The 27,689-nt window shown below is 37.5% G+C and overlaps 1 long non-coding RNA gene across 2 annotated transcripts in view; it reads right to left on the reverse strand.

Annotated features, from left to right (window-relative positions):
- LOC120879545 overlaps positions 1-27,689 on the reverse strand; it is a 513,363-nt gene that overhangs the window by 159,522 nt on the left and 326,152 nt on the right. For both annotated transcript variants that reach the window (XR_005724815.1, XR_005724816.1), the window contains exon 2: positions 27,059-27,193. This is a non-coding gene — a long non-coding RNA (uncharacterized LOC120879545). The remainder of the gene's footprint in view (positions 1-27,058; positions 27,194-27,689) is intronic.

The raw sequence follows: 27,689 nt of genomic DNA on the forward strand, positions 1-27,689 counted from the left end.
CAACTTTGAATTAAGTGAATCAAATGATAGGAAAGCCTTCTTATTAAATGTTGTGCTTTGGCCTGATGCCCCAGTGTGCTGGCTGAGTTTCACAGTTTCTGGCCGATGACACAGATCATGAGAGAAAGAGGAGCTTATTCAGTCAAGCTGGTCAATTTAGCGGCTAGAAATGCTGCAGACAGAGGCAGAATTTTGGTAACGTGCCTAACAATCCAAGAATCAACATTCAGTTTTCAAAGCTACTAGAAAAAGAGGCTAGAAAGAACTTTCTGTCTAGAACCTGGATTAGTCACAAGAGAGAATCACAGTAAATTACTACTTCCTGGAAGGTCCTGCTGCTTTCTAAAACCATGTAGCTGAGGCCTCTCACTCTCTCTCAAACTCAAGTACTCTTTAGTAGTCTTGGTCCAAGCTCATTCAACAGTAATTTCACTAGTCCCAAATAAGGACAATATATATCCAATTATTGGATATATAAATCCAAGTAACTCATCTCTTTTCATTGACCAGAATCTAAAATTGAAAACATTTTTGATGGTTAAAGGGATATGCTAATATTCCTTAGACTTTAGCTCTTCTTACTCCTATAGTGGGCACTCCCCTAGAAGTCTCAGTGATGTGCTAAAATTTAATTTTACTTAGAAATTCTTAAGTTTCAAGTACATTCTTAGATAATAAAGGTAATACTGCTGCTGCTAAGTTGCTTCAGTACTAGACTATATTAATTTCTTCATGAAAAGCCATGTCTATAGCATAAAACATAATCAGTTCTAGATTATCAAAATTCTAAAATAAAGTTTAAAATAATTTAAAATTATTTTTCAGCTATAAAAGTTTTGTTTCAGAAAAATTGGAAAATAAAAGTATAGAGAAATGTAAAAAAAAATCATCTACAATCTTATCTGCCTCTGTCTCTGTTAATATTTTGGCATAATTTCTACCCATTATTTATATGTATGCTTTTAAAATAATATCACATATTCTGATTTCCACATTATTTTTAAAATTATTTTAAAATTCTGGTCTCAGTTTTTCCATGTTTTAAAAACTCTTAGTAAATCTAACTCTAATGTTTACATACTATAATGTGAGAATGATGTATCATAATTTAATGATTCCCTCTCCTTTGAGGTATTTAGGATTTTTAAACTACTCTCACTAAATCAGCAGTGTTGAGTAAAGACTTTTCTTCAATAAAGATTACTTTTTATTTTGGAGTTTTTTCCTAAATATATTCCTAGAATTAAAATATGGTGTAGAGATATTTTAATGATACACATACTTACAATATACTTTCCAGCAAGATGTTTTGCAATTTTGTAACAATGTCTGTTTTACTTTACCCTAATAAGCACTGGGTATACATATTTTTGTGTATATCACTCACTGATGAAAAATGGTTTTACTTTCATTGGTTTATGGAAAAGCTGAGTACTTTTCAATCATTTATTAGCCACATGAATTTCTTTATTTTAATTATACATTCACTATCCAAATGATTATTGAGCATCTACTGGGTACCAGGAATATTCTAAGCTATAGGGAAACATTAGAGAAAAAGCAAAGAAATTCTCTGCCCTTATGAAGCTAGTGGGAAGAAACAATTCATTAAAAAATTACCATAAAACATGTCAGGTTGTGATTAGTATTACTAGGGAAAAATAAAGAAGGTAAAGAGTTAGAGAATGAAGAGAGGGTTACTTGAGATAAGAGGTTAAGGATGAGTTCTGTCTAATGAAATAAAATAAAACGTTTGTGAATCTACATACTATATATTCATTTCAATATTTTTCCTGTTAATTAGTACCATATACTACTCAGTTGGCAAAACAGACCAAACGTGATTCTCATCTCTTTCTTTCACTGACTTATTGGAAATTGAGGAAGGAGTTGTCAGGAGAAACTGATTGTGATGTTGATTACCATTTAAAATTATATCACTGTACAAATCCAGTCTGTTCTCAAGTTTCTTTGTACAAATGAGCATCATTTGAGATGTTAGAGATTTATGTCAAATTTTGTAATTTGTAGCCTCTAAAATGCTCATGTAAACTTCCTGGAAATTTGGAATTGATAAAATGCTAGAGCTCTGTGAGTTGCAGGGATATTAGCTACCTTAAACAACAATACTAATAAGTATACACATGTGAGGGGAAGTTGGAAAACATTTTGCTGGCCTGTTTATTTATTCGAATATTTACTGAGTAGATTTTCTCATTAATTCTTCTTTTCTAAACTCTCGAATCTCACTGCTCTGTCTCATGAAAAGAGTTTCTTTGATCTGAAGGGTAAATTTCCAAATCTACTATTTCCCCTCTAACTTCAATATTATAGCCTTATGGACTCTTGGGTTTCCCTGGTGGCTCCCCTGGAAAAGAATCCCCCTGTAATGCAGGAGATCCTGGTTCAATTCCTGGGTCAAGAGATGCCCTGGAAAAGGGATAGGCTACCAACTTCAGTATTCTTGGGCTTCTCTGGCGGCTCAGACAGTAAGGAATCTCCCTGCAATGTGGGAGACCTGAGTTCAATCCCTGGGTTGGGAAGATCCCCTGGAGAAGGGAAGGGCTACCCACTCCAATATTCTGGCCTGGAGATTTCCATGGATAGAGAACATGGACAAAGAGTCAGACATGACTGAGTGACTTTCACATGGACTCTTAGTTTTAAGAAGATAAAATAACAAGTAGTCTTTCTCTCATCTACACTAGTATTCTTGTCTTCCTCTCCATATCTCTCATACTTTGTCCTAAAAGTGGACACCAGCAAATGTAAGTATAAAGTTGCTATTCTTTAAAGAATTGATTTGAAATTTTCCTAAGTTATTTTTTAAGTTCCATGAAAACAACTTAAATCTATGAGTGGGTCAATAAAAACACTTCAAAGCAGAGCCCAGGTAGCATTAGCAATCAAAATTCATCATGATGTGCTTGGCACAAAAGGTTTTCTTAATGAATTATCCATTAAGTGCCACATAAATTAATTGGTATGGACTTTTTTGGAAAAAAAAAAAAAAAAGTGTAAGGAGAGTGAAGCAGTTAAGTGCCCAGGATGCTAAAGGAAATCAGTAGGCACTGAGAAGAGGGCTGCAATAACTATCATGGCTGCTTTCCCCTTTCTGGACTTTCATAAACTTGTCCTTTTTGCTCCCCCAACCTCACACGCTTTGCTTACTCTTCTGAAAAAATGTAACATATAAGTTGGCTTCAGACTCCATTTTGGCTTTTGAATCCTAAATGCAAATTTTATATTAAGATCAAAACCTGAGTATTATATTATTACTTTCACCACCCGTTACACCCTTTCTTCCTCAGTGACAGAATTTTAAAGGAAACTAGAGGTCTGGCCACTTTCAGAGTTTGAACTCTATAAGAGCAAAGTATCTTTTACCACATGACTTTCAGCATGAGAAAAGCATTGAGTACAAATCACTTTACTTGAAAATGCTATTTTCCCACTCTTCAACTGCCCCACCTAATGGCAAGAGGCACAAATAGCAGCCACTGTTTTACATTCCATAGTTGAAGTCAACAATAATTGTCATCTGTACAAACTTGCAGTCTTATGATTGAAACATAGCTGCTTCTCTCCTCCCCTTCATAGTCTTACACTCCTCTCCATGTCAATTGTTAACAGATAGCCCCTAAAAAAGCAAGCACAAATAAAACGGCTCAAAACTCAACCCTAGCCAGTGAAAAGATATGGGAAGAATTCAGTACTACCACTTGAAAATGAATACTGCTACTGCTAAATCGCTTCAGTCGTGTCCGACTCTGTGCGACCCCATAGATGGCAGCCCACCAGGCCCCACCATCACTGGGACTCTCCAGGCAAGAACACAGGTACTGTTAAATCTATCTTCTTCTAAATTTATCTCTAATGACAATGTTCCTGATTGGAAATGAAGCGTTGTAGTGAGGTTTGCATGAGAGAACAGATAAAAGTGCTTAGCACATTCTTATTCTATTTAGCATTAGAGAGGGCCTCAGAAATCATTAACTATACCCTGCCCCCAATTCATAGAGGAGGGATCTGAGGCACAGTGAAGCCTAATGGTCATCCAGAAATCCGGCCCATCTTTAGTGGGGGAATACACGTCCTTGAGAAAGATCCAGCCTGCCACACCAACCACCATTTTCTAATGAGTAAATTCTCCCAGTATTCTACTCTTAACAAGTGAAAAACTGTATTATGTCCTTTACAAGGTTGGGGGTGGGGAGTAAAGGGGAGAATATTTTTAGTTTAAAACCTTGAGTTAACACAAAAAATTAGAATATACATCCAACAAAATACAACACAGTATTACAAAAGAAACTTCAGCAAAATAGATTTACTCAGCATGGGCCGTAAATGGGGGATCGGTGCTCTGTGTAAAACTGATAATGCTTTCCAGAGCCCGGGGCTTGGTGTCAAAAACTGGAATTAACTACGATCCTTTAAAAGGTTTTCCATTATTTCTCAACATCAGCTTAGAGTTGGCCTATTTGTGTCTCAGTAGTTGAGTTTGATCTGATTCTATTATACCTCTAAGGACCAATTTAAAGTGCATTGTTGGGTATCACTTTGCTTTGAACTATTTGTTTTGTTGTTATGCTCTTTGAGTTGTTTTGGGCATTGCGTGTGTGTGTGTGTGTGTGTGTGTGTGTGTGTGTGTGTGTGTGTTTAATTTAGTTCTTGGTATTGACAGTTGAGCTTCAGGATACCTGTCCTGAATTTACGTCCCCAAAATGTGATACAGATTTATCATTCTAAGAAGCGGTATTTATCCAACTGTGGTCCTTGGACTACCTACGCCCAAATCTTCTGGAGAGTTGTTTAACTATGGCATTTCCTGACCCTTCCCAGACAGACTGATCAAAGTCTCATGGAGTGAACTTTAATAATATGAAGTTTTCCTGATTATTGAAGTGCACATGACATCGTGACGGATACTGCCAGGAAAATAAAAAAGATGCCACCCAACCACAAAGCGCAAGGGAAGAAATTAATTTTCTGCTTGTCTCAGAAAACACCCCCACTTGGAACCCTTTTCCCCTGGCACTACAGACTCCTTAGATTAACGAGAGACTTTTCCAGCAGAATTTTCAATGATTTGTTCCTGGTCCCTGTCCTGAGCACAAATTACACAGAAACATAAACAGATGGTTTTCAGTTATCTGTTTTTTAAACAATCTAAGTAAACTGAAAAACACAATGTGTTATTATCAAATAACAGCTGCACCAAAATTTCAGTTTCACTAAACTGAAATTCAAGGTCATTGTGAAAGAACAAGAAAGAGATTTTTAATTGAAAGCCTCTTTTTAATGGAAAGCCTGGGTTAAACTCTAGGCTAGGTATATTGTTTCATCAACTACTTTGGTCAGTTTTATAAAATGGAAATGCGCTTCCTTCCTCTCCTTTCCATCATCATCCTTCCCGCTCCTATTTCTAACCCTTTTGCCCTGCCTATTAGTTACTCTCTATCTTCACCTCTTTAGCCCACTTCTACTTGCTTTCTCACTGAGCAGGTTTGGAAATCATTCATTTCCTCTGAGAAACTTGGTATCTTGAGTGGCCGTTTCTGGAATTCTTTGCTCTTTCTAGTAGGAAATCTGGCTTTATATATACCCGAGTGCAGAAGCATGTGTGGGTCTGATGAAAAATTAAATGGACAATGAACAAGATGATCCCAAATTATACTGTATCTATTTCTCTTCTAATGATTACACTAACTGTCCTCCTCACTTCAGGAAAGCACTTTCAAGTCCCTGGAAAGGGATGAGGGTGAAATGCAAAGTAATTGGCCACATTAAGAATACAAAAAGATACCTCCTCTACTGTGTATTGTATGCCTTTAGTTATGACTAAAGGCTTAGTCAGAGACTATGAGCTTATAGTCATAGACTATGAGACAAGACTATGAGCTTATTTCTTACTACCATTATTTTCAGAAGGCACTATTTCTCATGTCCTTTCCAAGTCTTGAGATAAGCAGGAGAGGGGTAAGATTGAGGAGCAGAACATTGACACTGAATTGGAAAGAAGAGAAGACAGGTCCCCGGGCGCCTGTACTGCCCTGCTGAAGATCTGGGCATAATGCAAAGAAGGAGAAGGTACTTGAGGAAAAAGCCTTCTAGCAGCAGGCACCTGGTAGAAGCCTTTCCTACAAATGAATGTATCATTTAAGTGTATTAACCTCAAAAGATCTCCAAGCTGCCCATTAGTTTCCAAATAACCATTTATTAGGACCTGCACTGGATAATGGTTAAGACTCTGAACACCCAAATAACCATTTATTTCCTGGTTTCTCCTATTATTCTTTTCCTTTGTACTACTTCATTTAAAGGAGAATTATCATTTAATAAAAATACTTCTTCCCAAACTCAACATGGAATGAATCAACTAATGAGTTGAGATATTAACAATAAATTTATTCCTAAATTACAAATAATAATAATACTAAAAATCAAATAAAAATAGTACTAACTGTTCAAAAGCATAAAATCTTCCAAAGAAATCCTTTACTTCCAAGTAACAGGCAAATCACCCAGAGACCCAGGTTAGTACTTAAACCTCAGTTTAAAATGGAATATTTTTATGAGGCTGTTGTAACCTCCCTCATGTGACAAAACAAACAAACAAAAATTGAATGAAATCTAAAAGTAGTTTTTCTTTTCTCCTTCTATTCAAAAAACTTCCACTTTCATTAGAAAGATAGATTATTCTCCAAATGGTGCAAAAATAAGGGGACACAAGTTTGGAAAACAATGTACGACTGAAAGTCTATGTCACTCCTTATCTATAAAAACCTTGACTATAGAGGGGACAAATACTAAATGTTAAAAATGAAAACATGTTCACAAAATGATTTAGGCAACAGGGAACTTACAGTCAGGGAAGATGTGATGAACATTTTGGCTCACTTAGACCCTGCTGGGGTTCCTAAGAAATGGTAGGAGGACAAAAGCTGTTGGATAGAACTCAGGACCACAACCCAGCTGTTAATTAAAAGTGATACTGGATGATACACAGGTCTCATGCCCCAGAGGACTGTGCTATTGGGACCAGAGCCCTGGGACTTAGATTTTCTAGATTTCAGGCTGCAAACCACCCTACCTAATCTAGGTAAACTGACAGTGCCTGAAGTGAGATGTAGATAGAGTCACACCCAAAGACTAACCAATCCCTACCCCTACAAGACTAAACAAAAACTCAAAAGGCCTAACCAAGAGTTATCAAAGTTAAAAGTAAAACCTTGGGAAGAAGAGCATTATCCTAGGGGTTTGGGGCAGAATTTCTGCTTGGCATGTTATCTGCAGGAAGAAGAATTTGATCACTCTCTTTTGCCAATTCTATTGTCCCTGTCTATGCTAATCTCTCACTAGAAATAACTCATTGGCTCTTTCCTAACCAATCTTCCCCCTTACGCTCCACTCTCCTTCATAAGACATGATGGGTCTCTTCATGCCACCCATTCTTCTAGGAAGCCCCCCTGAATAAGCAGGTAACTCCATCCTAGGTCTATATGTTAGTACTTATTTAGTAATATGGCTGTACCTCATGTAACATAATGATTGAAAAGAAGAAAAAACAAGAATGCTGCTTTTTCTCATTGCTGCTGCTGCTAAGTTGCTTCAGTCGTGTCCGACTCTGTGCGACCCCACAGATGGCAGCCCACCAGGCTCCCTCATCCCTGGGATTCTCCAGGCAAGATCACTGGAGTGGGTTGCCATTTCCTTCTCCAATGCATGAAAGTGAAAAGTGAAAGTGAAGTCGCTCAAGTCATGCCTGACTCTTAGCGACCCCATGGACTGCAGCCTACCAGGCTCCTCTGTCCATGAGGTTTTCCAGGCAAGAGTACTGGAGTGGGTTGCCATTGCCTGTAATTTTCATGTTGTATTTAGCACTACTATGGAATGTGCCTTCTTTCCTTCTTCTGTATGATAACCAATCAGAGCACATGTATGATAACTCCCCATGGAAAAGTATTAATCTTTAAAAACTGTTTCAAATAGCTATCATTTCAGCATCTAACATACTTGAAAAGAAATAAATTTAATTTAGGGGAGAAAAGGAAACCATAAAAATGTTAGAAAACATGGGTGAAATTATCTATAATCTTGGAGTAGAAAAGCATCGTTAAGCAAAATACAAAAATGAGGAAGCCAATATCAATTACCTTTTAACAACACAAAATACGTGCCTCTACTGTTTATATTATTCAATTTTACCATAGGTCTATATAATAGTTGGGAAAAATTCTTAAATGAATTAGCTCAATTTTTTTTTTTAACTGAAACATTCAGTTAGCATCCTGAGTCCTTTTCCCTCACAAAGAATACAGGGATTCTTAGCTGGGGCTAATTTCCAAGTCTGTCTATGTGATAGCATTCATTGCTACTGTAAAATGGAGAAAGGGAAAAGCTTAGTTAAAGCAAGACATGAAGAAATGGGCCAGTTTTCTAACTCTATCTTTTTTGATTTATTCATTAATACACCAGTTAACAAAAATGTATGGTTTTCATTAAGTTCCCATAAGATCAGACTAATCCATGCTGAGAGAGAGACAATGAAAACACATTATAAATGCATCCATACCTTTTTACCCTTTATTACTGCAGACAGATTCTAAAGAAACTCAGAGACCACAGTAACAGGAATAAAATAACCCATTTCACTAACTTCCATTCCTCTGGATTTTAGCACCATTTTATATTACTTAATTTTTGTGGACATGCAAGTCATTTTTAGTTTGCATTATCTTACATGACAGACTAAAACTCAAATTTCACATTAGTTTCACAGAAAACAACTCACCTCTTTTTTTTTTTTCTTTTCCACTGTAATTTTACCTTATAAATTATACTGATCATGATTCTCCTCAGAGTCTAGTCCAGGTGAAACTTGGCAAACAATTTAAAATTTCAGAAGAAAGTTTAAGTAGCAGTAAGGGGAAAGGAAATATGGTATTTGTTATGCAACTATTATATAAGAGATGGTGCTGTGCTAGACATTTTAACATGCCTTAGAGCTCTTAGTTTTCATAGTTCAGTTCAGTTCAGTCGCTCAGTTGTGTCCGACTCTTTGCGACCCCATGAATCGCAGCACACCAGGCCTCCCTGTCCATCACCATCTCCCGGAGTTCACTCAGACTCACGTCCATTGAGTCTGTGATGCCATCCAGCCATCTCATCCTCGGTCGTCCCCTTCTCCTGCCCCCAATCCCTCCCAGCATCAGAGTCTTTTCCAATGAGTCAACTCTTCGCATGAGGTTAGTTTTCATAACAAGTATACAATGTAGTCATTCTAATCTACATTATTTTGGATGATATGACTAAGACTCAACTATAGCTCACTAACAGCTAGTAATTGATAGGCTGACCTTTGAACACTGGTCTACATAATTTAAGGATTAAGAGTGGAAGGGAACACATCAATAAAGAGGGAGGGAAAGTAAACAAACCTCAGGGTTAGGGTTTAAAAGTGTTCAGTGCAAATGCCTTCCCAATTCCTGTGTTGTCTTATCTGCAAGAAAAGGAGAGATAATAACCCAGCCTAATTTACAAGGTTATTATGATCTCAAATAAGGTAATGTTTGTGAAAATCACTTTGCAATTGAAAAGCATGATATGAATTCTTTGTATAGCAATTACCCCAATGAGGTCTCTGTATACACAAAATAAAGAGCACTTGATAAGAAAATGAAAATGCTTCAGAAAAAGCTATGGAGAGAAACAGATGGTTACATAGATGATATATAATGACATAATAGATGAAATAACAGATGAGAACTTCTTACTAAATTACAATGGACTGTTTATACAATTCTGAAAAATACATTTATCTGTCTCTTTAGGGTGTTTTATGTTCAGTAATGGAAATAATAAAAGAAAATATTCAGTAGTTTAATTTTAAAGAGGAGGAAAAATCTAGGAAAGCTCAAGTGAAAATAGAAAGCCATGAAAAATAGAAAGCACAACAATCTAATCATAGAAATATTTTCAAGTCTGGGGATCAAAATATGTACTTGACAATACATTTTAGGCTCATGATTTCTGAACTAAACTATTTTATAGATGCTGCAAAATCATGCTATCTTTAGAAGCTAAACTATTGTAGAATTTGGAACAAAGGATTATGTATCTGTCAAAGATGGACTCCACACATTGGTATTTGTGAAGGTGTGCATCAGCTGAGTGGAAAGATTAAGCAAGAGTAATGCACTTGGGATAGACCTAGAGATTAGCATGCTAAGCAAGGCTAGTCAGAAAGAGAACAACAAATACCATAGGCTATCACCTATATGTGGAATCTAAAAGACAACACAAAGGAATGTATCTATGAAACAGAAGCAGACTCACAGACACAGAGAACAGACTTGTGTTTGCCAAGGCAGAGAGAAGGATTAGGAGTTTGGGGTTAGCAGAAGCAAACTAGTATATAAGGATGACTAAACAGCAAGGTCCCACTGTATAGCACGAGGAACTATATTCACTATCCTGTGATAAATCATCATGGAAAAGAATATTTAAAAGTATATATATATATATATATATATAAATATTTAACTGACTCACTTTATTCTATACCAGAAAATTAACACAACATTGTAAATCAACTATACTTAAAAAAAATTTTTTTTAAAAAAGAATACGGTACACAAACCAACTAGTTTGCTCCTTTGCACACACAAAGGGAGCACAGTTGTTTTTAAAGCAAGGAAAAAAAAAACAAAAAAACTCTATATGTCTAAGCAGATTCAGTCAATTCCTAAAATTATCTTGTGCAGGATATGTAAAGACAAATACATTGTTTTCAGAGAAAGGACATTGATGAAGACTGTGTTGATCTAAGGTAGAGGAAAGGATTATCTCATCCAAGGAGTGATTTGAATAAAACCTCTTCAGTTCAGTTCAGGTCAGTCGCTCAGTCGTGTCCAACTGTTTGTGACGCCATGAATTGCAGCACGCTAGGCCTCCCTGTCCATCACCATCTCCCGGAGTTCACTCAGACTCAGGTTCATCGAGTCCGTGATGCCATCCAGCCATCTCATCCTCGGTCGTCCTCTTCTCCTCCTGCCCCCAATCCCTCCCAGCATCAGAGTCTTTTCCAATGAGTCAACTCTTCGCATGAGGTGGCCAAAGTACTGGAGTTTCAACTTTAGCCTCATTACTTCCAAAGAAATCCCAGGGCTGATCTCCTTCAGAATGGACTGGGTGGATCTCCTCGCAGTCCAAGGGACTCTCAAGAGTCTTCTCCAACACCACAGTTCAAAAGCATCAATTCTTCGATGCTCAGCCTCCTTCACAGTCCAAATCTCACAACCATACATGACCACAGGAAAAACCATAGCCTTGACTAGATGGACCTTAGTCGGCAAAGTAATGTCTCTGCTTTTGAATATGCTATCTAGGTTGGTCATAACTTTTCTTCCAAGGAGTAAGCATCTTTTACTTTCATGGCTGCAGTCACCATCTGCAGTGATTTTGGAGCCCCAAAAAATAAAGCCTGACACTGTTTCCATTGTTTCCCCATCTATTTCCCATGAAGTGATGGGACCAGTAGCCATGATCTTCGTTTTCTGAATGTTGAGCTTTAAGCCAACTTTTTCACTCTCCTCTTTCACTTTCATCAAGAGGCTTTTTAGCTCCTCTTCACTTTCTGCCATAAGGGTGGTGTCATCTGCATATCTGAGGTTATGGATATTTCTCCCAGCAATCTTGATTCCAGCTTGTGTTTCTTCCAGTCCAGTGTTTCTCATGATGTATTCTGCATTTAAGTTAAATAAGCAGAGTGACAATATACAGCCTTGACGGACTCCTTTTCCTATTTTGAACCAGTCTGTTGTTCCATGTCCAGTTCTAACTATTGCTTCCTGACCTGCATACAGATTTCTCAAGAGGCAGGTTAGGTGGTCTGGTATTCCCATCTCTTTCAGAATTTTCCAGTTTATTGTGATCCACACAGTCAAATGCTTTGGCATAGTCAATAAAGCAGAAGTAGATGTTTTTCTGGAACTCTCTTGCTTTTTCCATGGTCCAGCGGGTGTTGGCAATTTGATCTCTGGTTCCTCTGCCTTTTCTAAAACGAGCTTGAACATCAGGGAGTTCATGGTTCACGTATTGCTGAAGCCTGGCTTGGAGAATTTTGAGCATTACTTTACTAGTGTGTGAGATGAGTGCAATTGTGCGGTAGTTTGAGCATTCTTTGGCATTGCCTTTCTTTGGGATTGGAATGAAAACTGACCTTTTCCAGTCCTGTGGCCACTGCTGAGTTTTCCAAATTTGCTGGCATATTGAGTGCAGCACTTTCACAGCATCATCTTTCAGGATTTGAAACAGCTCAACTGGAATTCCATCACCTCCACTAGCTTTGTTCGTAGTGATGCTTTCTAAGGCCCACTTGACTTCACATTCCAAGATGTCTGGCTCTAGAATAGTGATCACATCATCATGATTATCTGGGTCATGAAGATCTTTTTTGTACAGTTCTTCCATGTATTCTTGCCACCTCTTCTTAATATCTTCTGCTTCTGTTAGGTCCAGAGCATTTCTGTCCTTTATAGAGCCCATCTTTGCATGAAATGTTCCCTTGGTATCTCTAATTTTCTTGAAGAGATCTCTAGTCTTTCCCATTCTATTGTTTTCCTCTATTTCTTTGCATGGATCGCTGAAGAATAAAAGTCTTGCTATTCTAAAACTCAAAGGTATTTTATAAAACTGTTTTCTAGGAAGGATGAAAATCTATCCACCTTAGGCAAATCTAGTCACTCAAATCTGAAAGACTACTCTAATTAGAAATGAAACATTTGGAGAAACATACTCAAAAGGTCATATGGTCCACATGGTCAATTTACTAAGAGAATTGCTGTGTTTGCATAGGTGCCATCTTAAAATCTATGTACAGTTATAAGAAAAAAACTAACTTAATATTCTTCATCCCTACACCCACACAACAGTCTAAAAATCCACTTTTGATTAAGATGTATGCATAGAACTTAAATATTTTAAAATACCTTGACTATTCACTTTTATTATCAAAACCTACATAATCTGGAGGAGATTTTCCTCATATTTTATGCTATTATTTCAAATATTTATATTGCTGGTATATTAAGCATACGTACTAGTTCTTTTTGTACCTCGGTTTGTCCATCTAATACAGATAAAAATGGTACCTATATTATAGAATTTTGGTTTTGAAGATTAACTAAAATGAGTAAATATTAACTAAATATTAACTAAAATGATTAAATATTTATAAAGTGTTAGCATTTGGTTGCACTCAATGAATCTTCATTATAAAATATTGTATTACAAAAGTATTTTATAAGGTAATTTGAAACAGCATAGCTTATAGTACTCTAATGGTAGAAAGCAAAGAGGAACTAAAGAACCTCTTGATGAGGGTGAAGGATGAGAGTGAAAAAGCTGGCTTAAAGCTACATATTAAAAAAACTAAGATCATGGCATCTGACCCCATCACTTCATGGCAAATAGAATGTGGAAATGGTGGAAGCAGTGACAGATTTCCTCTTCTTGGGCACTAAAATCACTGTGGATGGTGACTGCAGCCTTGAAATTAGAAGATGATCGCTTCTTGGCAGGAAGGCTATGACAAACCTAGACAGTGTGTTAAAAAGCAAAGACATCACTTTGCCAACAAAGTGTCCATGTAGTCAAGGCTATGGTTTTTCCATTAGTCATGTATGGTTGTGAGAGCTGGACTGTAAAGAAGGCAGAGCGCTGAAGAACTGATGCTTTCGAACTGTGGTGTTAAGAGAAGACTCTTGAGAGTCCTTTGGACTGCAAGGAGATCAAACCAGTCAATCCTAAAGGAGATCAACCCTGAAAATTCACTGGAAGGACTTATGCTGAACCTGAAACTGCAATACTTTGGTCAGCTGATGTGAACAGCCAACTCACTGGAAAAGACCCTGATGCTGGGAAAGATTGAAGGCAAAAGAAGAGGGTTACAGAAGATGAGATGGTTGGATGGCATCACCAAGGCAATGAACATGAACTTGGCAAACTCCAGGAGATGGTGAGGGACAGGGAGTCCTGGTATGCTACAGTCCATGAGGGTGGTAAGAGTTGGACACAGCTGTGCAACTGAACAATAGCTTAGGCCAAGTATTCCAGTACCAGGATATACACACAAAATATTTGAATGACCCCAAGTACTGAGACTTCTGCGGACAAACAAAATGAACAAAGCCCTCTTGCCAGGTAATCATATGACATTCAGAGTCCTTCCCAGCATTTCTGGGCATACCTGAAGTTGAGGAACTTGTGTGTTGTTTAGTCACTAAGTTGTATTGAACTCTTTTGCAGCCCCATGGACTATAACGGGCCAGGCTCCTCTTTCATGGGATTTCCCAAGTAAGAATACTAGAATGGGTTGCCATTTCCTTCTCCAGGGAATCTCCAGGATTCAAAGATCAAACCCACATCTCCTGCATTGGCAAGTGGATTCCTTACAACTGAGCCTTCAGGGAAGCCCAGCTTGTGTGTATCGAGGTGGAATTTGTTGCAGCTCCTTTGAACAACTGTCTCAGTTAGTGTACCATCACTGTTCCTCCCTGCACAAAACTTCCCTTGTCTCAAGTGTGAATACAGTCTTCTTCTTCCTCACACCCTGGGGTAAAATTGTTACAATCCTGTTGTAATTCAGGCTTAAAGAAAGGTTTGAGGGAAAATAAAAATAAAAATAAGCAAGGCAAACAAACAAAATCTTTAAACCCCAACAACTCAGTACTCCTAAAGTGGTTTTAACCAGGCCATCTCCACTGCGGGGACCATTGGTAAATCCCCACGTGCTTCCATGTGTGTCTTTTTCTGCAGGGGCTTTCTCCCATCTTTTTACTCCCCAGAGTCCTCCAGAGCACTGCTCCCTGCATTGTATCTCCCTTGAATAGCCAGGGGCATGTTAAAAAATTCTCGTACTTTATTATGCAAAAGAGGAATGTAACCTTTCTTTCTAACATGTCTGGGGGCCTCCATTCACAATTAAAATGTGTCCCTAAACAAAAGTCTCCTCTATTTTCTTTCACACTACAGAATGCAAAAACATTTGGAGTTTAAAATATAATATTGTTGCCCAGATGTATGTATCTGCCTGCAATGCAGGAGACCTGGATTCAATCTCTGGGTTGGTAAGATCTCCTGGAGAAGGAAAAGGCATGGTTGTCTGGGAAATCCCATGGACAGAGGAGCCTGGTGGGCTATAGTCCATGGAGTCACAAAAAGTCAGGCCTTAGCAACTAAACAACAAATTAGATTCTGCTGTTTATAGATATACACACAATTGAAAGTGAAAGTATTAGTCACTCAGTTATGTCCAACTCTGCAACCCCATGGACTGTAACCTGCCCGAAGCTGGAATATTTCACTCCAGTAAAGAACTTTTACTTCATATTTTAATTATATTCTTACTGAGTATAGAATGCTAGGTTAACAATTTTGTCTCAGGACTTAAAAAGATGCCACTCCTTTGTCTTCTTACCTGCATAGTTTCTGAAAACTTTTAGCTAACTCTCCTTACTGCTCTATAAGCATTCTCTTTCTCCTTGATGGATGTGTTTGCCTCTTGCCAGATTCAGGGCTGGTTGGCTGTTTTACAACTTCAATTCTCCGATGGATTTTTTAAAGTCATGAATGTACAGTGTGTCTGGATTTTTACATATTGGAAGGATGGGAATGGCATTCTTTGCAACTTTCTACACCTCTGAGCTTAAACTAGAAGATGGATAGTTCACCTCAGAATTCCTCTATGTTCTAAAGTTACTCTTCTAGGAGTAATAGTAATAGGGGTTTGGTGCCTGTTTGGACTCACTGGTAATTCAGTACCCTTGGATATTTTCAGTGGAATGAGTATACTCTTGACTGAGAACTGACCTTGCTTATGCAAGTGAATTGAAGTCACTCAGTCGTGTCCGACTCTTTGCGACCCCGTGGACTGTAGCCCACCAGGCTCCTCTGCCCATGGGATTCTCCAGGCAAGACTACTGGAGTGGGTTGCCATTTTTTTCTCCAGGGGATCTTCCTGACCCAAGGATTGAACCCAGGTCTCTTGCAGTGCAGGCAGACGCTTTACTGTCTGAGCTACTAGGGAAGCCCAAAACAATACATCTAAAAAACCATAAAGATTTGATCAGAACTTTGAAATATAGTGATGGAAGACCATCTGATAATCTCCTCAGAAAACACGGGGTCATAAGAAAACTCCATTAGAAATATTTTCACTTATATCTATTCTAAGCCACCTTAGTCAACATTTAAAGCCTCCATTTTTAAAGGGGGGTGTTTTTGATTTTCCCTTCTCACCTTAAAAGGTTTTTAGCCTTGTTTTGAAAAGTCAGAACATACAAATGCTTTCTAAATAGACAACAATACTACCCACTGGAGGAGATGCTCCTCTCTGACTGCTTTGCCAATTACTTCATTTATTTTGGGTGAGGAAATAAATCTGAATCCCTGCATGAACAATTCCAAAAAACAGAATCTTTTATGTCTTCATATGCATACATACTGAAGATTTCTCATTGTTTCCTCCACACCCTTGTTTGCCTTCAAATATCCCTTCAGAGACTATCATTTCTGAGCAACATCTAGGTCTCTCTTGATATGATTCATCTTATATTGAAAGGCAACCCTGATGGTAAATTAATGCTATGTAATGGCCTCTTCTAGAAAAATATAAATTGGGCATTTAATATTTTAAAGTATAAGGCAAAGATGAAGACCTGTAAAACTCACTTTTGTTTTAAATGAATTTGTAGAAAAGATGATTTTTGTCATAGAACTGTGGTATTATTGTTTTTTTTAGTAGTTGTAATACATTTTGTTTTTAATGTTCAGTGAGCCAGATTCCCTAAAGAGCTTAAATCCCAACCTAGAATGTTAATTCTCTGAACCTCCAGGGTATCATTTGGTGTGCAGCTCTGTGGGGTATGACTGGTGTAGTGCAGTCAAATAGTTGGTGAGGACTTAATAAATACTGTTGACTAACTTAAATTCAGGAGGCTGAGGACTATAAATACGGCCAAATCATGAGTATAGAAGCACTAACACCAACATAGAAATCCAGACTACCATAATGGTAAAGGATTTGGGAGGATGACAGTCATGATACTAAGACAGTTTTAAGCTAAATATCTTATACCCAATCCCTGTGCTAATAATGGGCTATACTCCCAAATTCCATGTGTGTGGTATATGACCAATGTAGGCAATAGAAGGAACTCGGAAGCAAGTTCAGGGCTCTAACTATATAACTGTTAATCATTCTTGGCCTTGACATAAAGGATTTTAATATCCACAACTTAGGGAACCATTTGAACCATCAAGAACAACTGTTTCTAACAATAAAAGTAAAGGATTTTTGTTAATGTTTATAATGGACCAATTCTGTTTTGTTTTTTTTTAAAAAAAATGCCTAAGGCTTAAAAGACTTGGTACAGAAGCACGTGATACAACTGAGGATCACACAACACTATTTGGGAATGTTTTTTGCTTTGCTGTTTTGGCTTTTTGTTCATTTTTATTTTGCAATGTGTTTTGAACACTGTTTTCTTATTTTACTCTTAAAAAATCATAGTAGATAGTGAGAACATTTGATGATAATCTAATGATTTATGGTTTTCTCAACCCCACCAGGATGCAAAGTGGCAAAGCCAAGACTGTAACTCAGGAACTTATGGCCCTTCCCTGGGCTGCCTTTGGAAGCACTGACCTTGGAAAACTATGTAAACACAGTGATCATTTAAACTGAAATCATTTTTTAACCTTCAAAACCTTTCCTTATAGATGGCCATTTTAATAATCCAAAATGATATTTAATTTAAAAAATAGAAAACTGCTTTTAGTTAAAAGTAAGTGGCCTTCATAAGTAAACCTTTTTTTTTTTCCTGGAGTGATAAACTACTAATAGAAAACTTCACCAAATTATTACACTTTTTTTTCACAATTTCACTTTGTTATAGAGCAATACTTTCTGTAGGAGTTATTCTTTAATATTCCTCATCAACTCAACAAAACTTCTCTCCATTTTTATGTATCTTTGATGTTTACATTATGAAGTACAATATATGCAATTATTTCTTGGATATAATCATTCAGAATTCAATTCCAACTTGCAATTGCCCAAAAATGAAATAGCAAGCACATCACATTATCAGGGAAAAAAAAAAAAAATGTGGAGGTCTGTTCCAAGGCAACAATGTAATGATTGACTCTGGCCACTAAAATTGTCATGCTATTGATTTTGCAGCAAATGGTGGCTGATCAGCCCCTATTCTTTGAGAACTATTCTCCATACTCACATTCACTTAGACTTGGCTATTCTTGTGCTATTGTTGATTACCCGAGAAAAATTCTTTTTAACCACTTGAAAATAATCTATGTTTCTGCAACAATGAGTGTAATTGACAATCATAGCACATTATTCACAGTTTAAAATATCCTGCCAAAGAGGATACCCAGGATGCAAAGAATAAGTGCACAGGAGTGTAAGAGAGATAACTTCAGCATCCATGGGAAGAATTAAGGATTAAAGGGGGACAGGCTTGGCTGGTCAGAGTGGGGTGGGGAGATGAAATAATAAAAAGAAAATTACAAAAGTTATAAATTCAGTTGTCAAATATGCTCTATAAGAGTAGAGATCATATGTATCTTACTGCCCGTTGGATACCCAGAGGCTAGCAAGCACAGTTTCTAACACACAGTAGCATTCAAAAAAGATTTTTTGAATTTTGTACAGGAATAGCATAAGCAGGAAAGCAAGATTAATGACCAAAGAAATGGAACCTCTGAAACTGCAAGGTCTCATTTCAGTTTATTGCTAATAAAGACACAAACAAGAATGTTATTTTGGTTTGGCTTTGATTTTGCACTTTTCAGAGCATCTTTACCAATAGTATCTCCTCTGACCTTTGGACTTAGAGACCATAGATTAAAAATCCAGCTTCCATATACTTAACTTCATCAGGATTCTAAGCTGCTATAATTCTGTCAGTCTCATACCTTAGGTAGTGAGGGATACAGCAGAGAAAGGAGGTCAGTCTGGAAAGAGATCCATTATTTTTTACTTTAACCATAAAACCCCAAACAATCAGTCTTAGAGTAATGGTGAGGAACAATAAATGTAGACGTCTCTGAAGTGCCCTAACAAATGTATCATCCTTTCCAAATTTATTTTCAGTCTCCCCTCTTCAAGTAGGCACCAATGGAATGAAATGGTATATTTCTCAGTTCATTTCAGTTCAGTTCAGTCACTCAATCGTGTCCGACTATTTGCAACCCCATGAATCGCAGCACGTCAGGCCTCCCTGTCCATCACCAACTCCCGGAGTTCACTCAGACTCACGCCCATCGAGTCCATGATGCCATCCAGCCATCTCATCCGCTGTTGTCTCCTTCTCCTCCTGCCCCCAATCCCTCCCAGCATCAAAGTCTTTTCCAATGAGTCAACTCTTTGCATGAGGTGGCCAAAGTATTGGAGTTTCAGCATCAGCATCATTCCTTCCAAAGAAATCCCAGGGTTGATCTCTTTCAGAATGGACTGGTTGGATCTCCTTGCAGTTCAAGGGACTCGCAAGAGTCTTCTCCAACACCACAGTTCAAAAGCATCAATTCTTCAGCACTCAGCCTTCTTCACAGTCCAACTCTCACATCCATACATGACCACAGGAAAAACCATAGCCTTGACTAGACAGACTTTAGTCGCCAAAGTAATGTCTCTGCTTTTGAATTTACTATCTAGGTTGCTCATAACCTTTCTTCCAAGGAGTAAGCGTCTTTTAATTTCATGGCTGCAATCACCATCTGCAGTGATATTGGAGCCCCCAAAAATAAAGTCTGACACTGTTTCCACTGTTTCCCCATCTATTTCCCATGAAACGATGGAACCAGTAGCCATGATCTTCATTTTCTGAATGTTGAGCTTTAAGCCAACTTTTTCACTCTCCTCTTTCACTTTCATCAAGAGGCTTTTTAGTTCCTCTTCACTTTCTGCCATAAGGGTGGTGTCCTCTGCATATCTGAGGTTATGGATATTTCTCCCGGCAATCTTGATTCCAGCTTGCTTTTCTTCCAGTCCAGCGTTTCTCATAATGTACTCTGCATATAAGTTAAATAAGCAGAGTGACAATATACAGCCTTGACGGACTCCTTTTCCTATTTGGAACCAGTCTGGTGTTCCATGTCCAGTTCTAACTCTTGCTTCCTGACCTGCATACAGATTTCTTAAGAGGCAGGTTAGGTGGTCTGGTATTCCCATCTCTCTCAGAATCTTCCACAGTTTATTGTGATCCACACAGTCAAATGCTTTGGCATAGTCAATAAAGGAGAAATAGATGTTTTTTCTGGAACTCTCTTGCTTTTTCCATGATCCAGCGGATGTTGGCAATTTGATCTCTGGTTCCCCTGCCTTTTCTAAAACCAGCTTGAACATCAGGGAGTTCACGGTTCACGTATTGCTGAAGTCTGGCTTGGAGAATTTTGAGCATTACTTTACTAGTGTGTGAGATGAGTGCAATTGTGCGGTAGTTTGAGCATTCTTTGGCATTGCCTTTCTTTGGGATTGGAATGAAAACTGACCTTTTCCAGTCCTGTGGCCACTGCTGAGTTTTCCAAATTTGCCGGCATATTGAGTGCAGTTAGGGCCCTTAAAAGAGCAGTTGCCTCCAAAAATTCAGCAGTGCAAAAACACAACTGGAAAAAAAATTTTTTTTAAGTAAAAGATAACTTTGATTTACAAATGTTGGACATCTGAGGTCTTTTGCGACAAGAGAAAGAAATGATCTAGGAAGCCTCTGGGCATATTTCATCAAGTGGGCTCCTGGCTCCTGGTATCCAAACTGGGAAGCCCATTTCTAAGGGCTTTAAATTCAGATGCTAAGTAGTTCCTAGATACTCTGTGCCCTCCAAACAGCAGCACAGGATTTGTTTTCACTTTTGAACAAACACAACAATTCTATCAAAAAATATAGGGAACGTCAATTAAAAGACAGACATCTGGTGAGTGACAATTTTATCCAAGTGTGGAGTATCTAAAAGAATCTTAAGTCAGAGGACAGTTTCATCAAGAAACCAATCAATCCAGTTGAGCATAAGATACTGTGAATCTCTCCAAACTGGTAGGAAGAAAATGATTCAGGGTACTAGGAAACTGAGCATTTAATGTAAATTACTACAAGATATATTATAATTTAATACATAAGAGAGTTGATTAATGAAGAAAAAAATATATCCAGTTCATTCTCTAGGTGAAAAGATTTATAAAATTTCATAAGTTCAGAGAATGCCAATAGAGATATTATAAGGAAATGTACTTTAGAGTTTTTTTAAAAATAACTTAAAAGTGCACTATCACTATAGGAATTTCTATGTGCCTCTCCCCTCATCTGTATCTTTACTTTTTACTTCTGGTGAGTATAATGGCAGAGGCATTAATAGAACTGGGGCTCAGATAATCAGGTCTGAAATTTACAAACCTCTAAAATGTTAGGTCAAATGGTAAGCCCACTGGAAGGAGAAGGAACTTTGGAGATTTATGTTACTGGATTGGATATTGAGAACAAAAAATATAAAATAAGCAAAATGGAAATAGTAAAGGGAGGAAATATATTTTTGAGTAAAATTAAAATTATCCCCTAAGATCTATGAATTACTGATTAGAACCTCAGAAATCATCACTGAGTACCCACAACATAAAATCTAGAAAACAGGAAATGAAGAAAAATATGTTAACTGCATAATTTTCAGTGTTGTCTAGTTGAGAGAATATGTGGACTCGAGAAAATCGGTTGCGAATCTTTAGGCATAAATATAACAGTGACAATAGAATCATCCCTTAAAAATAAACAAATAAACAAATAAATAATAAACCAAACTCATTGTTATGGACTAAATGCTGTGCCCTCCAAATTTCTATGTTGAAATCCTAACTACCAATGTAATGATATTGGAGGTGTGGGCTTTGGGAGTAATTAGGATTAGATAACGTTACGAGGTGGGGTCCTAATGATAGGATTAGTACACTTATAAGAAGAGACACCAGAGAGCTTGCTCCCTCTTTCTCTCATGTGAGGACACAGTGAGAAGGCCAGGAAGAAAGCTCTCACTAGGAACCAAATTAACCAGCTCCTTGATCCTAGACTTCAGCCTCCAAAACTGTGAGAAATAAAATTCTCTTGTTTAAGCCACCTAGTCCACAGTATTTTGTGATGGCAGCCTGAGCTGATAATATACTCTTCGCCCCAATTCTTGGGAATTTACTTGGGAACTGATTTTCAATTCAGTTTATGAATGGGTACAACATGACCAGAATCCACGTAACTGATAGGAAATAGAACTCTCACCTAGTGTAACCACCCATTTTGTGCCTGAATCTTTAACATGATATAGATATTGCCTAACTGGTCTTGGAAGCTATACTTGAACCCCTTTCATGAGAGGAACTGGCTTCATTTCCAGGCATTTCCATTTGATCCATTTCTGCCCTATAGCTACAAAAAAGCTTCTGCAAACCTCAACATAGAATTTATCAAACAACTATTATGTGATTTCACCTCAGTATGATATTTTTTCTAACTTACAGATACAGACACTAAGGCTCAAAAAAATTAAGTAATCTCCTAATAATCAGATCTTTAAGCATCAGTGGATCTGGGGATTGATTCTACATCTCTGAACTCAACAACTATTTTCTTTTCACCATACCAGTGATCTCTAAACTATATTGATTTTGTAAACAGATGACATTAAAAAGTAAGTATAAATATAAATACTTATATATTCCTTTTGAAGCCCACTTTGGAGATTGCTGTACTTTATCGCATTAGCTCCCTTATACTCGCGAGACAATAAAAAGCCAGATCAGTGAAAGTATATTCATATTGAAAAATGCCAGAACCTAACATTCGGAAACAATGATTATTATTCTGAAAGTGAAGGCTAGTAAATCTACTACTATAAAGATAATTTTCAACAGAACTACAAGCTTCAAGTGTTAAATTTTTAACCTTAGGAGAGTCATACTGTATTAATATTTCATTGGAGAAATGTCAAGGAAAACTTGAATCATAGAACTGATGCTGGGGTCACTGTAATTGGCTCCTTTCCTTTCGGAACCAATGGATTAAAAGAGTCAATAGAGTTAATTCAGGTCACTAATGGGGTGGGGTATAGTCTTGACTACTGTAGCAAAGCTGGTGCACTGGGACAACCCAGAGGGATGGTACAGGGAGGGAGAAGGGAGGGGGGTTCAGGATGGGGAACACGTGTATACCTGTGGCGGATTCATGTTGATGTATGGCAAAACCAATACAATATTGTAAAGTAATTAACCTTCAATTAAAATAAATAAATTTATATCCGAAAAATAAACGAAAACAGAGTTGTTACTATAAGCATCTTTATAAAATTTTCTAACATATTCTAAAACTAAGATCATGGCATCTTATCCCATCACTTCATGGGAAATAGATGGGGAAACAGTGGAAACAGTGGCTGACTTTATTTTGGGGGGCTCCAAATCACTGCAGATGGTGATTGCAGCCATGAAATTAAAAGACGCTTACTCCTTGGAAGGAAAGTTATGACCAACCTAGACAGCATATTAAAAAGCAGAGACATTACTTTGCCAACAAAGGTCCATCTGGTCATGGCTATGGTTTTTCCAGTGGTCATGTATGGATGTGAAAGTTGGACTGTGAAGAAAGCTGAGCACCGAAGAATTGATGCTTTTGAACTGTGGTGTTGGAGAAGACTCTTGCGAGTCCCTTGGACTGCAAGGAGATCCAACCAGTCCATCCTAAAGGAGATCAGTCCTGGGTGTTCATTGGAGGGACTGATGTTGAAGCTGAAACTGCAATACTTTGGCCACCTGATGCGAGGATCTGACTCATTTGAAAAGACCCTGATGCCGGGAAAGATTGAAGGTAGGAGAAGGGGACGAAAGAGGATGAGATGGTTGGATGGCATCACTGACTCAGTGGACATGGGTTTGGGTGGGCTCCAGGAGTTGGTGATGGACAGGGAGGCCTGGCATGCTGCGGTTCATGGGGTCACAAAGAGTCGGACACAACTGAGCAACTGAACTGAACTGAACTCTGTTAACTATTCTCTTTCTGTCCTAAATTGCTATGCTTTGCAGGTAGCAGGAGAAAAAAATCCTAGATGTCTACAACTAAATGCTGCTCCTAAATTAAAAGGCACCATGTAAACATATTGAGGCACAAGAAGGCCAGTTTTAAAGAGACATTCGTTGATCTATTACAATTCAGAATAGTAAGTAAAAATTAAACCTTTTTTCTATGTGGGATTTTCCTACTGTGAAACTTAAAAGAGAATAATAACTCACTAAGCCTCACTTTTCCATTCATTATTTTGAGATAGAATGGTTTTACACTAAAATGTAAAATTCTGTAATTACCATGTAAGTGTCACTTGTTCAGTCCCATTAAAGCAAAAGTCAGACCCTCAAGGATTGTCCCTAGATTCAACAGATGACAAACACACTTCCTGAGGTTAACAACACAGAGAGAAATCTGAGCTTTGCCCTTGATATATGGACAAAGAACCAAAACCTGGGGGGAAATGTGGCCTTAAGCACCCTAACAGGCATAAAACTCAAAGCAGTCATATAAGAACTTTACTTATATTTGCAAAAATAAAATGCCAGTCCAATAAGAGATGGCTTGAAAACTTTACAAAGAGATAAGTCCCTCATACCTCAAAACTTGTAGGAGAATCTTCCCCTTGTCATAGCCACTGGGATCATGTCTCACTTTTGCACTGTCCAATGTCCAGTTCCTCCTTTTTGTATCTACTACTACTATAAATTATCCTCCCAAACTAGCAAAACGTCACTTAAAGTGGTTTGCTTATATTCTTATATTTAACATTTTTAACGCATCCCTTCCAAATAAAGGAAGAATTCAGAGCATTCATCATTAAAATGGACACTGCACCAGGTCTTCAAAGAGAGGAGAAAAATATGAACACTGCTTTAAGTGTTCAAGAACAAACCAGGTGACTCTCATAAATAACGATGGTCTTTTTTTCCCTCCCATTTCGTGCGCCTTAGGTTTTCACAATGACAGATACAAGATACACAGAGACACGCAGGGCGGAGCAGAGCCCATTTTCAACACTTAGAACATTCCCTTTTATTTTCAAATGTCATAATGCCAAAGAAAAACATTCTCAGATCCAAAGTCAAATTAATTCTTTAAAACTTCCTCACCAAAAATGGGAAATATCTAAATGTACAATTTTGAACCCTGTTATGGCAAAGACTTAAGGAGCAGGGATGACAGTCTTAAGCCAGTGCAAACTAAACTTTAAAAACTCTAAAGGGACAAGTTTTCACTAGGCAAAGAGTCTGACTCTCTTCTCTGATAACACTACTCTCTTGCTCAGAGTCATTTAATTAAGTGGAAGCACTTTCTTTATGCCAGTGGGTTTTCAAGAAGCTAAGAAGCAGTGAAATGAGAGCTCTACTGTTCACATTTGGACAAATGTAGGCAACTCAGATTCTCTTAATCTTGGAAGCATGAGCCTTTCCACCAAGATGAAAATTTTTGCATTAAGCAAATATAAATAGGAAATCTAGCATCATTAAGTACTCAGAGTTCATTAAAGTCACGGTTCAATTAATCATTTGCTTTTAGAATATTTTCCTCCAAGAACAGGGAAATGTTTAACAATAAATTTTAAATTATCCAAAATATTCTCTTTTGCCTTTATGCATTTTCTTCATATAGCATGTCTCTGAAATTTAATAAAAGAAAGAAGTACTATGTGAATGGATTGCTTTCAAATTTAACTTAAGAAAAACTCAGTAACAGGAAGATGTTTTTGCAGTTTGGTAATCTGTATGCAGGTCACCTTCTATCTCAATGAGAAAATGTGTGATAATAGAAGGAATTCCAGGCTCCATGCCACGGCCCTTGATTTTACATAATAATCCATACATCTGAACACCAAAATAAAAAAAGGAATCTGGACATTCCCTCAGAGTTTGTTGAATTTCCTTTGTTGGTTATTAAACAAAGTTACTACTCAGTCCAAAAACAGGCACACTTCTCGGTACATCCTCATTTGTTTTTAAAAACCTTACTGGGCACTATACTTCCTTCTCCATTATTCCTGCATTGCTCACCCTTAAAAGCTGGATGGTAATTAATTCTATAGAAAGAATTAACGATGGCCTTGGGCCATCACCAAGAATCACTGGTTGTAACACAAAAGCATTCTGTACTAAGAAATGTGTTTGCATTTGTGGTTTTTCTGATGCCTTCAAATGAATGTTCCTACGTCATAACTACATCTGTTTGGATGCCTTTTTCCCCCTTGGGTAAATGAACAAAGGGATATGTTCTTAGAGTTTGCCTGATGGAAATTAACAGTCCACTTTCATCCTTGCCTTGTGTAGCTTTCTTTGAGTTGCCCTGTTTCCTCATGCTTTCTTTCATAAACTAGTAGAAATCTAAAAATTATCACTAATTTGGTACCTTGAGAACACTAAGTGAATAAGACAATCTCCATCAAAAATAAAACAAAAAATTAAAGGAGGAGAGAGATTAGAGACATACTCCAGGGTAGAAAACTCATGGAAGTGATGACCCACTGATTAAGTGTTCACATTTTTCATCAAGTACATGAACTTGCAGAATGTGATTGATTGAAGTACCCTGTAATGTAAGTTCAATTTACCCTTTTGGACTTGCCTGGGAAGTTTGCTATTCAAGACATAAATTTCTTCAGTTTGAACTTTTTATATTTTATGCATGCTTCTAAAAATCAGAGTGTCTGATATCTTGCCAGTGGGCATATACAAATGAATGGTAAGGCATATAAACTGGCTGAAAGAGAATTCCCATCAAATGTCAACCAGGCCACTGAGACAAACAAGTCTTCATTTGTTAATAAGCTGTGTACAATTAGAGAACTGAAAGTCAACCAAGGGTTTCTCACGAGTCTGATCATGAAAGCACAGTATTAAAATCCAAAAGAAAACAGCAAAAAGTGGTGGGTACACAGTTTTAGAAAATAAATGAAAACAAAAGGTACTTACACTTTTGCTCCGGGAAAGCAAATCACAGGTATTTCTTTTCATGGTGGTGCTTTAAGTAATTCAAACAGGCAATAGTTGTTTCCAACGTCACTGCTCTCACTGCAACAATTATCCACTCAAAAGCCAATTGGCATTCTGAAGAGAAAGGCAAGGAAATGTTTAATCAAGTATATGAGTTACACATGCACTTCAAAATGTTGTCTTAGAGTAGGACAGTAACTCTTCAATTATTCATCAAAACAGGCTAAAATGGTGCTGTGTCTAAGCCGTAAAAGTACACACAAGCAACATTTCCAAAACAGCTTTTGTTAAATGTAAGTTAGAGATTTCAGGCACCATCTGTTTTTCATTAAATATTTAAGTCTACATTTCTAGTGGCTGAAAAAAAAATAGGTATGGTAGTCACAACCTAAAGTTACACGTATGAAATGAAGATGCATACTGACTTGCGTATGTCCTGATTCTGGCTGGTACAGCTAGGGACTCCTCAATTTTCCAGCTAGGGATCGCTAAAGTAGCTTTGTTCACTGCTGGAATCTTACCCACATCTGAAAGCCCTCTGACCACGGCATCATGGCCTCTGGTTTCACTAGCAATAACCTACAGTACATGGAAAACATCCCAGTGGCTC

This window comes from Oryx dammah, unplaced genomic scaffold (genome assembly GCF_014754425.2).
Source record: "Oryx dammah isolate SB20612 unplaced genomic scaffold, SCBI_Odam_1.1 HiC_scaffold_20, whole genome shotgun sequence".
NCBI lineage: Eukaryota > Metazoa > Chordata > Mammalia > Artiodactyla > Bovidae > Oryx > Oryx dammah.